The sequence below is a fragment of the Rana temporaria genome, chromosome 1 (genome assembly GCF_905171775.1).
Source record: "Rana temporaria chromosome 1, aRanTem1.1, whole genome shotgun sequence".
Classification (NCBI taxonomy): domain Eukaryota; kingdom Metazoa; phylum Chordata; class Amphibia; order Anura; family Ranidae; genus Rana; species Rana temporaria.
Genome location: NC_053489.1, coordinates 157,214,283 through 157,229,773, shown reverse-complemented (window position 1 = coordinate 157,229,773; position 15,491 = coordinate 157,214,283). Strand labels below are relative to the sequence as shown.

The 15,491-nt window shown below is 47.3% G+C and overlaps 1 protein-coding gene across 4 annotated transcripts in view; it reads left to right on the top strand.

Moving 5' to 3' along the window:
• The first annotated feature begins 3,910 nt into the window (after positions 1 to 3,910).
• MARCHF3 (membrane associated ring-CH-type finger 3) overlaps positions 3,911 to 15,491 on the top strand; it is a 311,466-nt gene continuing 299,885 nt past the window's right edge. For 3 of the 4 annotated variants that reach the window (XM_040344696.1, XM_040344704.1, XM_040344691.1), the window contains exon 1: positions 3,911 to 4,081. The gene's annotated coding sequence lies outside the window, so the exon portion shown is untranslated. The remainder of the gene's footprint in view (positions 4,082 to 15,491) is intronic. The other variant, XM_040344726.1, reaches the window with a different exon arrangement.

The following is a 15,491-nucleotide window of genomic DNA, read 5'->3' as shown; positions in this document are numbered from 1 at the left end:
GCAGGGGGTGTGCATTGCCTGGTTAACACTGACACTCAACCCCAGCCAATCAGGTTCACCGGGTCTGTTTATCGGTAACCTGATTGGCTGAAGCGACATCGAGGGCGGGACTTGGGAGAAGACATCGAGGGAGGATGGCTGGCCCGAGAAAGGTAAGTGCTGGGGGACGGGGGCAGCAATCTGGCGGTTTTTGAGGGGGGCAAACTGGCGACAATTGATGGGCACAGTGGCGACAATTGATGGGCACAGTGGTGACAATTGATGGCACAGAGGCTGCGTTTGATGGCATAGCATAGTGGTTGCGTTTGATGGCATGGCACAGTGGCGACAATTGATGGTTCCCCCACCGGGCTCGGAGAAAAGAGCTCTGTCCGGGGGTCAGGGTGACCACGTGTCCCGCATTTTGCAGGTCTGTCCCGGGCACCTTCATTCCAGGACAATACAGTGTCCCGGAATGAAACTGACACAGCCACCCCCCCCCCCCCCAAACTGATGCCCCCAAAAAAGGCCGCCACGTCACCGCTTTACTCACTGACTGTGCTCCTCCAGGCATTCCCAGCCAGGAGAAGTACTATCTGATTTTTGGGAAGGGAGGGTGTCCCTGAATGGTAGTTTGGAAATGTGGTCACCCTACAGGGGGGCCCTTCATGGTTTCTTGCATCGGGGTCCTGAAGGTTCTAGCCACTGCTAGTAGCTGTGTGTGTGTGTATCCTAAATGCTGTGTGTGTGTATCCTAATAGCTGTGTGTGTATCCTAGTAGGTGTGTGTGTATCCTAGTAGCTGTGTGTGTGTATCCTAGTAGGTGTGTGTGTATCCTAGTAGCTGTGTGTGTGTATCCTAGTAGCTGTGTGTGTGTATCCTAGTAGCTGTGTGTGTATCCTAGTAGCTGTGTGTGTATCCTAGTAGCTGTGTGTGTGTATCCTAGTAGCTGTGTGTGTATCCTAGTAGCTGTGTGTGTGTATCCTACCGGTAGTAGCTGTGTGTGTATTGTTATGTCCCCTGGACGCTCTGTGTCTCTCAGGTGTTGCTGGCAGTGCTGCCAGTATCTGCTCAGCAAGTTACACACACAGGCCGATGTACTACTTAACCAGAGCAAGGTGGCGCTAGTGGCGCGGTGGCGTGCACGGGTGTGCGCAACAGCGGCAATGGTGCACCAGCGCGCACGGGAGCGCGCGTTCGCGGCAGATCGGCGCGCACGCGCAATCGCGGCAACGGCGTGCAGTTCAGGCTATTTATGGGGCTCATCCCATAGCCTCTTGCTGCTCGGTCTTCAGCGTTCCTGTTACCCCATCTGATACCTGTTACTTGATTGACTCCTGTTCCCGTGTACCTGGCTTGCCTCTGATACTCCTGACCTCCGCCTGCCCTGACCTCTGGCTTGTCTGACGCTGCTCCTGTCTTATCCTCCAACACTGATTGCTGCCCGCCCGTTACCGATCCGGCTTGAACCACGACTCCGCTATTGCTTCCTCCTTGTACATGATCCGCCAGCCTGTGTCCGACCCGGCCTGCCTGAACCAGTACTACAGTACACCTCCCTCCTGCTGACTGTTTCCAGTTACCTGCACCACGCTCCTGCTGCCTGTCACCTGGCTGATTCCGGTTACCTGCACCAAGCTCCAGCTGTCTATTGTCCTGCTGTCCCAGCATCAACGACATCTTCCTGGAGTCTACAGGAGACCACCGCAGTTCCTGCACAGCATCCTTGCCAGGCGCTCGTGCGACTCTGAACTCTTGCGCTCCCTGTCTACACTACCAGGGGTTCCGGAGTCAGAGGAGCAAGGGAGGCCGCTTCCTGCACGTCAGGCTCTGCTCTGTACCAGGTACGTGACAGTCCTTATCAGATATAATCCCTTCTCAGCCTCATGTACCTGCTTCCAGTTCCCCTCACACACTGTCTGACTTCCTGGTACAGCTCCTCCCCCCCATCATGCATCAAGAGAAAGAGGGTAAAGGTCACAGTGATCTATCACAAACATCACACCTCCTTTCCTTCCCCCAAAAAAACAAAAAACAAAAACATAACATGTATCCTAGTAGCTGTGTGTGTATCCTAGTAGCTGTGTGTGTATCCTAGTAGCTGTGTGTCCTAGTAGCTGTGTATGTGTGTATATCCTAGTAGCTGTGTGTGTGTGTATCCTAGTAGCTGTGTGTGTGTATCCTAGTATCTGTTTGTGTGTGTATCCTACCGGTAGTAGCTGTGTGTGTATCCTAGTAGCTGTGTGTGTGTGTGTATCCTAGTAGGTGTGTGTGTATCCTAGTAGCTGTGTGTGTATATCCTAGTAGCTGTGTGTGTATACTAGTAGCAGCTGTGTGTGTATCCTAGTAGGTGTGTGTGTATCCTAGTAGCTGTGTGTACCCTAGTAGGTGTGTGTGTATCCTAGTAGGTGTGTGTGTGTGTATCCTAGAAGCTGTGTGTATCCTAGTAGGTGTGTGTGTATCCTAGTAGGTGTGTGTGTATCCTAGTAGGTGTGTGTATCCTAGTAGGTGTGTGTGTGTGTATCCTAGTAGCTGTGTGTATCCTAGTAGGTGTGTGTGTATCCTAGTAGCTGTGTGTACCCTAGTAGGTGTGTGTGTATCCTAGTAGCTGTGTGTGTGTATCCTAGTAGGTGTGTGTGTATCCTAGTAGGTGTGTGTGTATCCTAGTAGGTGTGTGTGTGTATCCTAGTAGCTGTGTGTATCCTAGTAGGTGTGTGTGTGTGTATCCTAGTAGCTGTGTGTATCCTAGTAGGTGTGTGTGTATCCTAGTAGCTGTGTGTATCCTAGTAGGTGTGTGTGTATCCTAGTAGCTGTGTGTGTGTATCCTAGTAGGTGTGTGTGTATCCTAGTAGGTGTGTGTGTGTGTATCCTAGTAGCTGTGTGTATCCTAGTAGGTGTGTGTGTATCCTAGTAGCTGTGTGTGTGTATCCTAGTAGGTGTGTGTGTGTGTCCTAGTAGCTGTGTGTGTGTGTATCCTAGTAGGTGTGTGTGTATTCTAGTAGCTGTGTGTGTGTATCCTAGTAGGTGTGTGTGTATCCTAGTAGCTGTGTGTGTGTGTATCCTAGTGTGTGTGTGTGTGTGTGTATCCTAGTAGGTGTGTGTGTGTATCCTAGTAGCTGTGTGTGTGTATCCTAGTAGGTGTGTGTGTATCCTAGTAGCTGTGTGTGTGTGTATCCTAGTGTGTGTGTGTATCCTAGTAGGTGTGTGTGTGTGTATCCTAGTAGCTGTGTGTATCCTAGTAGGTGTGTGTGTATCCTAGTAGCTGTGTGTGTGTATCCTAGTAGGTGTGTGTGTGTGTATCCTAGTAGCTGTGTGTATCCTAGTAGGTGTGTGTGTATCCTAGTAGGTGTGTGTGTGTATCCTAGTAGGTGTGTGTGTGTGTCCTAGTAGCTGTGTGTGTGTGTATCCTAGTAGGTGTGTGTGTATTCTAGTAGCTGTGTGTGTGTATCCTAGTAGGTGTGTGTGTATCCTAGTAGCTGTGTGTGTGTGTATCCTAGTGTGTGTGTGTGTGTGTATCCTAGTAGGTGTGTGTGTGTATCCTAGTAGCTGTGTGTGTATCCTAGTAGCTGTGTGTGTGTGTGTGTGTATCCTAGTAGCTGTGTGTGTGTACTGGTGTCAGCCATCTGCTGAGAGAAAGCCCACTTCTATCCTGAGAAGGACACGCATATCTCCGTAAATAGCGGTATCCAGGGAAGCCTGCACAGGCCATGCGTCCAGCAGGGGGCCACATCCTCCCGATCCGCTCTCCACTAGACATTCCCTCCTCCCCTCCTCGCACTTTCCCACACTCTGCAGTCTTGAATGAATCCCTGCTGGCGCCCCTCCCCTCTGCCCCGCAGCGATTGGCTGCCTTGGTAGCCGTCTGCTTGCAGCTGAATCCAGGGTTTGATGGTGGAGCTGGCAATCAAAGCGGCGTCTCCGCCCCCTCCCCAGCAGGTCAATGAATTGACAGAGCCCAGAGCTCAGGCAGCTGTGAGAGCTGGAAGTCAGAGTAGAGGATCTGCTGCTGCATTCTTCTAGTGGGAGATCTGATCTTTGGAGGACCCTGGGAGGGAAAGCATCACATCCTGCACTGTATATGTGGCCCTGAACATTTACTATGGTGAGTTCTTTTGTGGATTGCATGCATGCATCCTCTTAGTGCTGTGTGCTGGAGTGACATATGTGTGCATGGTGCTGAATTCTTCACATTGTCATGTTATGTCCTGAGCTGGTCCCAGGGATGTGCAGATCACACATAATAATGGGTGTCATGTTCCCTTCCTGCTCATGGCACAGCTGTGATCTGCTGCAGTTGACTGTTCATCTTGAACTTCTGCTATGAATGGGCTCAGGGGGGGGGGTCTGATCTTTGTTGGTGTCTGTTGTCTTGTCTTTAAACTTTATGACCCCCCCAGCACACATCCCATGCAGATTCCTCACTGCTATTGCTGAAGCTTTAAAAGCCAGTCTGCCCATCTGTTAAAACACAACATTGGAAGGAGTCAGACAATCCTGGGAAATACTTTGACTGCCTTCTGTTTTTATTCTGTGATGTGCAAATGTATTACACCTTGTGACAGATGATCACACTGGAGAAGACATGGATCTATGACAAGGCTCATTAAATTGCTGCCTCCATCCCTGAAAAGTTTCGCAGACGATGCTGTAAAATGTCACTTGTATGCGTTTACATGTTAAAGATGATTTGCGCTACACGTTGGTAGATTTAATATTTTGTGCTAAGTGTCAAATGGTTTCTGTGATGCTGTAGAATGCAGTGGCTGTCAAGTATCGCTGGCACCATCTGCAGTCCTGTGTGCGAAAAGAGATGGCAAAGTGTCCATAGTGGATCTGGATGATGTCCCATTTAGACCCCATGGCTTGTCTCATCAAGTAGGTGAGGCTGGTGACTACGTCTAATTAAACTGCGACGGGCGATAGTTGGTTTTAACGTTCATGCTAATTTTAAATGGTTTATTAGACTATGGGTATTGTGGATAAAATGTGAATTGTTTATATGCACCTGGAAGGTGAAGATGATGATAATAATAATAATAATAATAATAATAATTCTAGACCAGCCAATTTCAAGCAGGGTTTCTTCAGGGGTTGCTAGGGGGTCCTTGAGCTGTGAGTAATTGACCTCCAGTTTTATGGTGCCTGCATTGTTCTGGGACCAACATCGCTTGGCACAGCCTGCAGCATGCCATTCGTGATCCTTTTACCTATCTTGAAGAGTGGCCTGACCACTGCTATAAGTATGGCATTCTTCTTACTAACAATGTAAGGGGCACTGCCCCTACTGACTACCAATGCAAGAGCCAATCTTCCCAGTGGCCACTACTGTAAGGGTAATTTTTTCCCAGTGGCCGCCACTGTAAGGGTCATTTTTCCCCAATGGCCGCCACTGTAAGGGTGATTTCCCCTCCCCTAATGGCCACCACTGTAAGGGCATTTTTTCCCCAAGGGCCACCGCTGTAAGGTGCATTTTTCCCCAAGGGCCACCGCTGTAAGGTGCATTTTTCCCCAATGGCTGCCACTGTAGGGGTAATTTTTTTCTCCCCAATGGCCGCCACTGTAAGGGGCATTTTTCCCCAATGGCCACCACTGTAAGGGGCATTTTTCCCCAATGGCCGCTGCTCTAAGGGTGATTCCCCCCCCCCTCCCCCAATGGCCACAACTTTAAGGGTATTTTTTTCCCAATGGCTGCCACTGTGAGGGTCTTTTTTTTTTTTTTTTCCCCAATGGCTGCCACTGTAGGGGTAATTTTTTTCTCCCCAATGGCCGCCACTGTAATGTTAATTTTCCTCAATGGCTGCCACTGTAAGGTTAATTTTCCCCAATGGCTGCCACTGTAAGGTTAATTTTCCTCAATGGCTGCCACTGTAAGGGTAATTTTCCCCAATGGCTGCCACTGTAAGGGTAATTTTCCCCCCAGTGGCCGCCACTGTAAGGGTAATTTTCCCCCCAGTGGCCGCCACTGTAAGGGTAATTTTCCCCCCAGTGGCCGCCACTGTAAGGGGCATTCTTCCCACTGACCACCAGTGTAAGGATCTGTTCTCCCCCACTGGCTGCCAATGAATTGGTTGTAGAAGGGGTTACCGGAGGCCTGAAAACGATTTTAAGGTTTCTTCTGGAATAAGAATGTTGAGAAATACTGATCTAGATAGCGAAAAAGGGAATTGCCTCAATTTAAATCTCTTACCACTGGAAAATGTTAACATATAGTTCACCTACATATTAAATCTTATCCTCTAAATCCACACAGAAGCATTTGTAGACAGCATAGCTCCTCCGTCACTCCATTGCCCTTGATAAATGACTGATAAAGAGTGAAATAAGAAAACATAAGGCCCTCATCTATCTTATTACCTGCATAGTCTACTTTCTGTCATAAGGGTAATTTGCTGGAAAATATCATCTAATACTTTGATAGAAATGATACCCCATGCAGCTAGATTGTAGTGCTAGCTTCCTTCCAAGCTTCTGCAAGTCCTACATACGAACCGCTCATTATCAATGCTCTCATGCACATGCCAGATTAGCCATAGGGCTCTGCCAAGTGTGACTTCGTCCTATCTCACAATATAAACTTCAAACATTTGCACATAGGAGTAATTTGTGAGTGCATAAAGTAAGAATGCCTGTCACACATCAGTATGCTGGGCTGATGACCTTGAAAGCTTGATTAACAGTTGCAAGTGCTATACACAGTGCATTGAGTAGCTTAAGGGGACATGTCAATGCCAGGCTGGGTATAAAAAGCAACCTTGGCATGTACGGTAAATCGCAACAGCTCTGGTTTGTGCTTGTAACCAAATGACACAGGCCATCAGGGCAGTAATGTTTTTGGAATTGGAACCAGTTTCAGCCAAGGGTCAAGTGCAATATATGTGTTTTTATTTATTTATTTATTTATTTATTTATTTATTTATTTGTAATAAGAACTCTTTATTAAAACTTGACATATAGGGGATGAGCAAGTTGCACGGGCTCTTAAATACGCTACAACCTGCAGTACTAATCCTGTACTTGTCATACATCTTTGCATACTTGTCCTAAAAATAAATATTATTCTGTTAACAAATAAAAAAACACAATGTATATATTTATTGATTATGTGTATTTTTAGTTCCTACAAAGGAGGGGTGTGTGGGCTATAAATAGAACTCCTAATTGTCTCCAGAGGTGGAGTTCTTTGAGGCAATGAATAATACCGACTGTGAAAAGAGGTTATGAATGAGCGTCACCAAGATGTATTGTAGATGTAAGCATCGGCTTTAATGGAGTTTTTAGTGACAACATAATCTTGACGATTAGAAAAGTTTCCTGATTTGTTTGTCTCTCTGATCCATTAATGTGTGTAGAATGTTTATCCACTCTGAATGGTAACATTACAACAGTGTAAGGCATGGATCTTCAAACTACGGCCCTCCAGTTGTTCAGGAACTACAATTCCCATCATGCCTAGTCATGTCAGTGTGTTACAATGCCTCATGGCAGGGCTCGACAATATCCGGGCGCCCGGTCGCAATTGCAACAAGAAAATGTGACCTGGTGCTCGTCGGTAATTGAGGCCGCGGCCTACCAGGCCGCAAAGCTGCAGGCTGTCCTCCATCTGGCTCAGAGTCTGTTTGATCTGAGCCAGATTGCGGGTCTGCCGGGCATTGTCCCTCTGCAGACTGGCCGGCAGACGCTCGGCCACCCCCCTGGTCTCATGGGTCGCCATCCTGCCTGCAGCCGAGTCTTGTGGCCTGGGAGGAGGGGAGAGAGAGACCCTTGTGGGTTGAGGCCTGTTGGGGGAGGAGTGGGAGGGGCTACCCCTGATGGTGGCCTGACTGCTGCCAGCCTCAGGGGTAGCCTCAAGGGTCAACAAATCCGAGGCCAAAAGGACTTGCCTGGCAATGTTCATATCTTCATCCTCCACCCCCTGATCCTCCTCCCCTCAACCTCCTCATGAGGGGAGGTGTGGCCACTCCCCTCCCCTGGGGACTCCTGCACTTCTTGGGACTCCTCAGCAGCCTCTTGTCCAGGGGATGGTGCATCCTGGCCTGATGGCCCAGCAACCTCCTGGCCATCTGTGGAGGACACAAAACAATCACAGGTTGGAGGATTCACACACTTGGCACATCTTCCCTTCCCCCACCCACACATGCTAATCACCAGATAGAAAAAGCCAAAACTTACCTGTCCTCACAGGAGAATCGGATTGATAGCCAGGCAGGCCCAACACCGGGCCACTGCCCATTCCTCCTCACTCAGCCTGATGGGGCAGGGTGCGCCTCCTCCAGTGCCCCTGGCATGGGCATTGATCTTGGCCATCTTCTCACGGACCAGGCTCTTTTGTATCCCATCGGGGGTCCTCGTCTCCCCCCCCCTGCCGCATTGATCTAATCCGTAATTTTCTGGATGATCGCCTTCCTCCTGGCCGGTGGGGTGTTCCGGCTCTCAGGGCCATGCAAATAACGCCCATGTCGGGCGATGGCCCGAGCAAGTATCTGCTTCTCTATGCTCGAAAAATTGAGCTTCCTGCGCTTCGGTGCCATAATACCCACCACTCAGCAACAAACAAAAATACTCACACAACAAACAAACACAAAAATCAAACCACACAAGCAGACAGCTACTACAAATTCAAAAACAAACTCTGAAAAAACACACAGAAAATACACTCAGAAAAAACACACAACTACTACACTCTACTACTCCTCCAAATCTTTTAACTAACACGAAACTCACCAACACACACCAACAGACAGAGCAGAAGCAACTTGCTCTAGGAAAGGGGAACACAGGGATGTACTTTTGCAAGGGAAGTGTGTGTTTGTCTGGGGCTATTTATACACAGGGCGATTCTCAAACTAAGTACGCTTGGCCTTTTACCTATCTCACTGATTGCGCCGAGCCGAGTTCTGAGCATGCCCAGTGAGGTGCAGATTCGTGCGCGCATGCACAGTACGGCCGGCCCTTCATTTGCATGGGGTCACGGCTCATTACAATGGAGCACGCCCACTTCCTTCCCACTTGCAATAACCCCGCCTTACGCCTCGGGATTTAAGTTACGCTTGCGCAATTTGGGCCGCAAATGCGCTGTGGATACGGCACTTACGACAAAAAATTAAGGCGCCGGAACTTAAATGACATACGTTTTGAGTAACTTAATTTGCGCCGCTGTTTGTGAATCTGGCCCCAAGTACCTGCCTCCCTAACTTACGGCGGCATAGCCTAAACAGGCTAAGCTACGCCGCCGCAACTTTGCACCATTCTCTCTGAATCTACCTATTAGTATCTGAATGGTGTGGTGTGTTTTTTTTTTTTATGTATTTACTTATAATATTTTCCACATTGGTTTGCATGTAAATCGATTCAAGAAGACTTGAAATTTCTTTAATGATGGCATTCATTATATGAATACATTTTTATGTGCATGGCTTTATTTATATTGTTCTCTATATTTTACATGCAGACCAACCAATTCAACAAAAGTGCCAGTGATGGAGGTTCTCAAAATTGCACATTCTAGTTCTGGTATTGCTTTCCCAAACCCCTGCTGCAGCTTCTTTTTGTTTTTTTATGGACAGCTTGGTCTGCATTATTATATGAAGAAAATGAATTCATATACAGAATACTGTCACTGCATGTATTGTATTCAAAAGAAAATCTTTATTTTATTGCAGCTTACCATTTATTAGAGCGGGGTAGCTGCATTAGTTTTTCTTCTCCAGCCAGTACCGTGTATACCCGATTATAAGCCGAGGACCTAATTTTACCACAAAAAACTGGGAAAACGTATTGACTCGAGTATAAGCCGTGGGTGAGAATGCAGCAGCTACTGTAAGCGGAAATAAGGGTCAACAATGCCCATTGGCAGGCTGACCTCACTGTGCCCATTGGCAGCCTGACCTCACTGTGCCCATTGGCAGCCTGACCTCACTGTGCCCATTGCAGGTCTTCAACTCGACCATGACAGGATCCAGTTGGTTCCCCTGGCAGGTCCCCTTTGCAGCCTGACCTCACTGAGCCCATTGCAGAATCCGATCTGTGTACTCGAGTCCATGACATATTCAGACGGCGGCCGCGCAGTTTTAAAAACTTGCGCTTCTCGTGCTGGTCCGTGACAGGCGGAACACTCGGTGTCCTAGCAAACACTGTGTTCAGTGTTTGCTAGTCACGATCGCCCTCTCGACTATCACGGAACAGCACAAGGAGGAGCACAAGGTTTTTAAAGCCGCCGTCTGAATATGTCACGGACTCGGGTACACAGATCGGATTCTGAAATGGGCACGGTGAGGTCATGCGGCAGTGAACTCTGACACGCTGACTCGAGTACAAGCCGAGGGGGTCATTTTCAGCCCAAAAAAAGGGCTGAAAAACTCGGCTTATACTCGAGTATATACGGTATGTCTGATCCAGCCAGTAAGTCTGATCTTTTTCAGAAGAGGTTCTCCAGCAGAATGTATACGTTAGAGATGAGACAAACCATTTAAAGGAGTTGTAAAGGCAGAAGGTTTTTTTTTTTTTCCTACTTAAAAGAAAAAAAACCTTCTGTGTGCGGCAGCCTCTCCAGCACCCCCTAATCACTTACCTGAGCCCCTTCGCTCTGCAGCAATGTCCACGAGACTCTTAGCTGTCCCAGACACTTCTCCTGATTGGCTGAGACATGGCAGTGGCACTATTGACACCTGTGGCAGTCAATCAAAATCAGTTAGCCAATCGAGAGGGGGTGGGGCCAGATCCAGATCCAGGCTCTATGTCTGAATGGATACAAAAAGCTCTGACCTAGCTCGGGTGCCCCCATAGATAGCTGCTGGCTGAGGGGGAACTCGATAGGAGGGAGGGGCCAGGAGAGCAGAAGAGGAGGATCTGGGCTGCTCTGTGCAAAACCAACTGAAAATAGGAGTATAACATGTTTATTATTAAAAAAAAACACGAGCCTTTGCAATCACTGGCAGGGGTGCTTTCAATGATCAGATTTTATTTATGTAAAACCTTTTACCCCAAAAGAAGAAACTGTTGAGGTAACTGCTTATAAGATGTGAACTGGAGTTTGGCTTCATTTTGTTAGTATGTTCAAATATGTTAATACTCCCCTCCTCCCAGACTGATAATGCTGTTGTCCAGAGGGGGCCCCCTGTTCTCCTTCATCCAGAGTGGGGGCACTTTTATACAGCAAGGGTGTTGGTGGCCAGATCATTAGGGGTGTAAACAGAGGGGGAAAAAAGCCTAAGTAAATAAAACAAATGCAGCCACCACATCTAATGATTGGTAAGCTGCGATATATAACATTTTTGGCTTTTGGTTTAATACCACTTACCAGAGTACATCCTTTTTTGTGACAGTATTCCATTTTAAATTTTAGGCAGTGTGGGGGGAAAAAACAAAGGGGTGTGTGAACACTTAGGCCCAGATTCACAAAGATTTACAACGGCGTATCTCCAGATACACCGTCGTAAGTCCGAATGGCCGCCGTCGTATCTATGCGCCTGATTCATAGAATCAGTTACGCATAGATTTGGCCAAGATACGAGCGGCGTAAGTCTCCTATGCCGTCGTATCTTGGGTTGCAATAATTACGCTGTCCGCTAGGTGGCGCTTCCTTGATTTCCGCGTTGAATATGTAAATGAGCAAGATACGCCGATTCACGAACGTACGTACGTACGTACGTACGTACGCCCGTCGCAATTAGTTACGCCGTTTACGTAAGACATACGCCGGCGTAAAGATAAAGCTGGTCTCTATGTGGCTTCCGGGTATGGGTCTTCGGGACTGGGCGTTCCTTCTTGATTGACAGTCTTCCGACAGGCTTCCATCGCGTCACGAGTAGCCGAAAGAAGCCGAACGTTGGTGCGGCTCTATACTGCGCATGCGCACCGACGTTCGGCTACTTTCGGAAAATCGTGACGCGATGGATGTGACCGTCGGAAGCCTGTCGGAAGACTGTCAATCAAGAAGGAACGCCCAGTCCCGCAGCCCATACCCGGAAGTGGCGGAGAAGATCGCTCTCTAAAAAGGTAAGTACAGGTTCGATTTTAAAACAACTAGCCGATTCCCCTAGACACAACGAGCATCACTCGAAGGGTAAAAACAGCATTTTAGCGGGGTTTACAATTTGTATGCAATCAGGTAGGCCCTTACACTACATGGTTTTGGTAAATCTGAAGGAAATCGGACAACAAAAGTTGTATAGTGTGTATGGGGTCTTATTGAAAGCTTGCTGTATTTCATGAAACTCCTTCCATATTGTACTGTCTGGTCTCAAAGTAAAGAGATAAAAACTGCTGTATTGGAATCCATTTTACTCTGCAACAGAGATCTAAATGTATTTTGATTGGAACGTCTAGCCAATTCTCATGTGTGTAATGCAATTTTAGGTGCATTACCATTTAATTAGATTTTTATAGCATTTTGATGCATTAAAGATCCAGCATGTTATATTTTATACAAACAAACATATACAAACAAACATAAATGGAACCATTCTAATCAGAGTGACTTAGGCTGCTTTCACATTGGGCAGATGAGGTGCGGTGACAGTATAGCCGCGCTATTTGTAGCGCCGCTATACCCTCGTATTTACCGCGATATTCGGGTGATAGCGGTGCGGTATTAACCCCCGCTAGCGGCCAAAAAAGGGTTAATACCGCCCGCAATGCGCCGCAATGCGCCTCTGCAGAAGCGCATTGCGGGCAGTATTACCGCGGTTTCCCATTGATTTCAATGGGAAGGCGTGGTATAGGAGCGGTAAACACCCCGCTCCTATACGGCTCCAAAGATGCGGCTAGCAGGACTTTTGGAGCGGTCCTGCTACCGCACCGCTTCAGTGTGAAAGCCTTCGGGCTTTCACATTGAAGCCTGCAGGCCATGATTTTTTCATGCGGTATAGCAGCGCTATTTTTAGCACTGTACCGCATGAAAAACGCCTCAATGTGAAAGGGGCCTTAAAAAAAAGGTTCCTGCACTACTTGGAGACTTCAAAGCGGCCTGCATTGGCATTATTAAAGTCGTTTGCAAGCTGTGCTAAAGTCGCGCTGTGTGGGGCGGCTTTAAAGTCGGGCGACGTAGAAGCCGCCCCAGTGTGAACCGAGCCTGATGCCGCGTACACACGATCGTTTTTTGGCATGAAAAAAAACGAAGTTTTTCCAACTTCATCATTAAAAACGACGTTGCCCACACACCATCGTTTTTGAAAAATGATAAACAAAGCGCGGAGACGTACGACGGCACTCTAAAGGGGAAGTTCTAATCGCCTTTGGGCTGCTTTTAGCTGATTCCGTGTTAGTAAAAGAAGATTTGCGCTTTTCAGTCTGTTACAGCAGGATGAATGTGCTTACTCCATTATGAACGGTAGTTTTACCTGAACGAGCGCTCCCATCTCATAAGTTGCTTCTGGGCATGTGCGGGTTTAAAACGTTGTTTTAGCCCACACACGATCATTCTTTACAACTCGAAAAATGACATTTTTTAAAACAACGTTAAATGCAGCATGTTCAAATTTTTTTTCTTTTGTCGTTTTTCAGAAGCCGAAAAACGATGTGAAGCCCACACACGATCATTTTAAATTACGTTTTTAAAAACGATGTTTTTTTCCATGCCGAAAAACGATCGTGTGTATGCGGCATAACAGTCATCTGTTTTGTAAATAAGTGTTGCATTGTGGGAAATGATAAGGATCCGTGAAGTTTCATGCATTTCAATTCTGTTCCCTTTTCTCTTTCTCATAAAACCTGTGGGTTTTGTAGTTCCTTATTTTGTTATACGTGTGGCACAACTTTTCTTTATGATGACAAAGGAAAGGAAGTTGTGTGCGAGAATGTTGAGTCACAGTACATGGTCAGGGTCACCATGGAGGAGTGTCCCTGCAGGCTACCGATGTAATCTGATTAGTGGCAGATCATAATGGCTGATCTACGGGAAATCTGAAGGAATCTCCACTTTTATATGATGTAAAAAGATGTCTTACCTGCTGCATTATACATGTTGGTCAGTAGCAGAAGTGGTGATGGTAAAAACTCAGTTTCATACATTTGTCCAGCAGACTTGCCTGTTTTAGCAGTCAGATGTTCTATTAAATGTTGAGATTTCAGTAGACTCTCTGGATGGGCAGATGCCAGAATCCATCAAGTTCATCTGATACAGATTAGGCTTGTATTTTATAGCTCAGTGTTTACTCCACAGGATATGTATATATTTATTACTAACAAGGGCTCATTTACACTTGCTTTGACTTTAACACACATTCATGTGCCTCCCGCTTCAACATGTGTGTGTTTTTTTTTTTTTTTTATATATATATATTTTTTTTATGTGCAATTGATACTTCGATGATACTCTTTTGAAACTTTATTAAACTGCCCTGTGCGTGTTGGTTTTAAAGGGGCACAGTAGAACCCCAGCTCAGTAGTACCCCCCCCCCCATTTATCAGATCCCCAACTCATTAGTACCCCCTGCTCAGCAGATCCCCGAAGCTCATGGGTACCCTTATTCAGCAGATCCCCCCCCTCATCAGTCATGACCCCTGCTCTGGCAATTTTTAATTTTTTTGCTCAGTAGTGACCCCTCCCCCCGCTCTGCTGATCCTCTAATTTGCTGATCCTCATTTCTCTCTGGTCCCTGCTCACCTCCCACTATATTGCCCCCGTGCTGCACACTATGTGTGACATTGCTAGTTACCCTGCTCTGGTCCCCCCAGCTCTTCTGATCAGTCCCCTCTCACCTTCATGTTGCACATGGAGGGTGGGGGGGGTTTGTTTACTAAAGGCAAATCCACTTTGGGGGACATGTAAGGCCTCGTACAGACGAGAGGATATCCGTTGGAAACGGTCCGCCGGACCGTTTTCAGCGGACATTTCTGCTACCGATTTTGATCTGATGGGCTGTACACACCATCAGATCAAAATCCCAGTGGTAAACATACGCGGTGACGTGCCGCCGCGACGATGACACAGCGACGTCCCCGACCCTGGAAGGTAAATACTTCCACGCATGCGTCGAATCACTTTGATGCATGCAAGGGATGGGGATCGCTTGGACTTATCCGGTGAGTCTGTACAGACGACCGGATCAGTCCAACAGACAGGTTTCCAGCGGATAGATTTCTTAGCATGCTAAGAAATTTTTATCCGCTTGAAAACCGTCGGCTGGAGAAATCTCCGCCGAAAAAATGTCCGCTAGGCCGTACACACGACGGGATTTGTCTGCTGGAACTGATCCGTGGATAAATGCCAACGGACAGATCCGGTCGTGTGTACGGGGCCTTAGGGAAAAAAAACAGCATTTTTTGCTTGTACATGATTGGATGATAAAATCCAGAGGGTCCCCTAATTTAATATCTACTCCTCAGATTTGCAGCGACTGCACTTCCAAGTGCACTTTTAGTACACAGTGGATTTGCCTTTTAGTAAATCAACCCCCATGTATGCCGTCTGCTAGTTGCCTCGCTCTGGTCCTGATCCTGCTCGCCATTGTTCTGCTCCACACTGCACACAAGATGTGACGTCTGCACCAGACACTTCCAGAATCTATACGCCT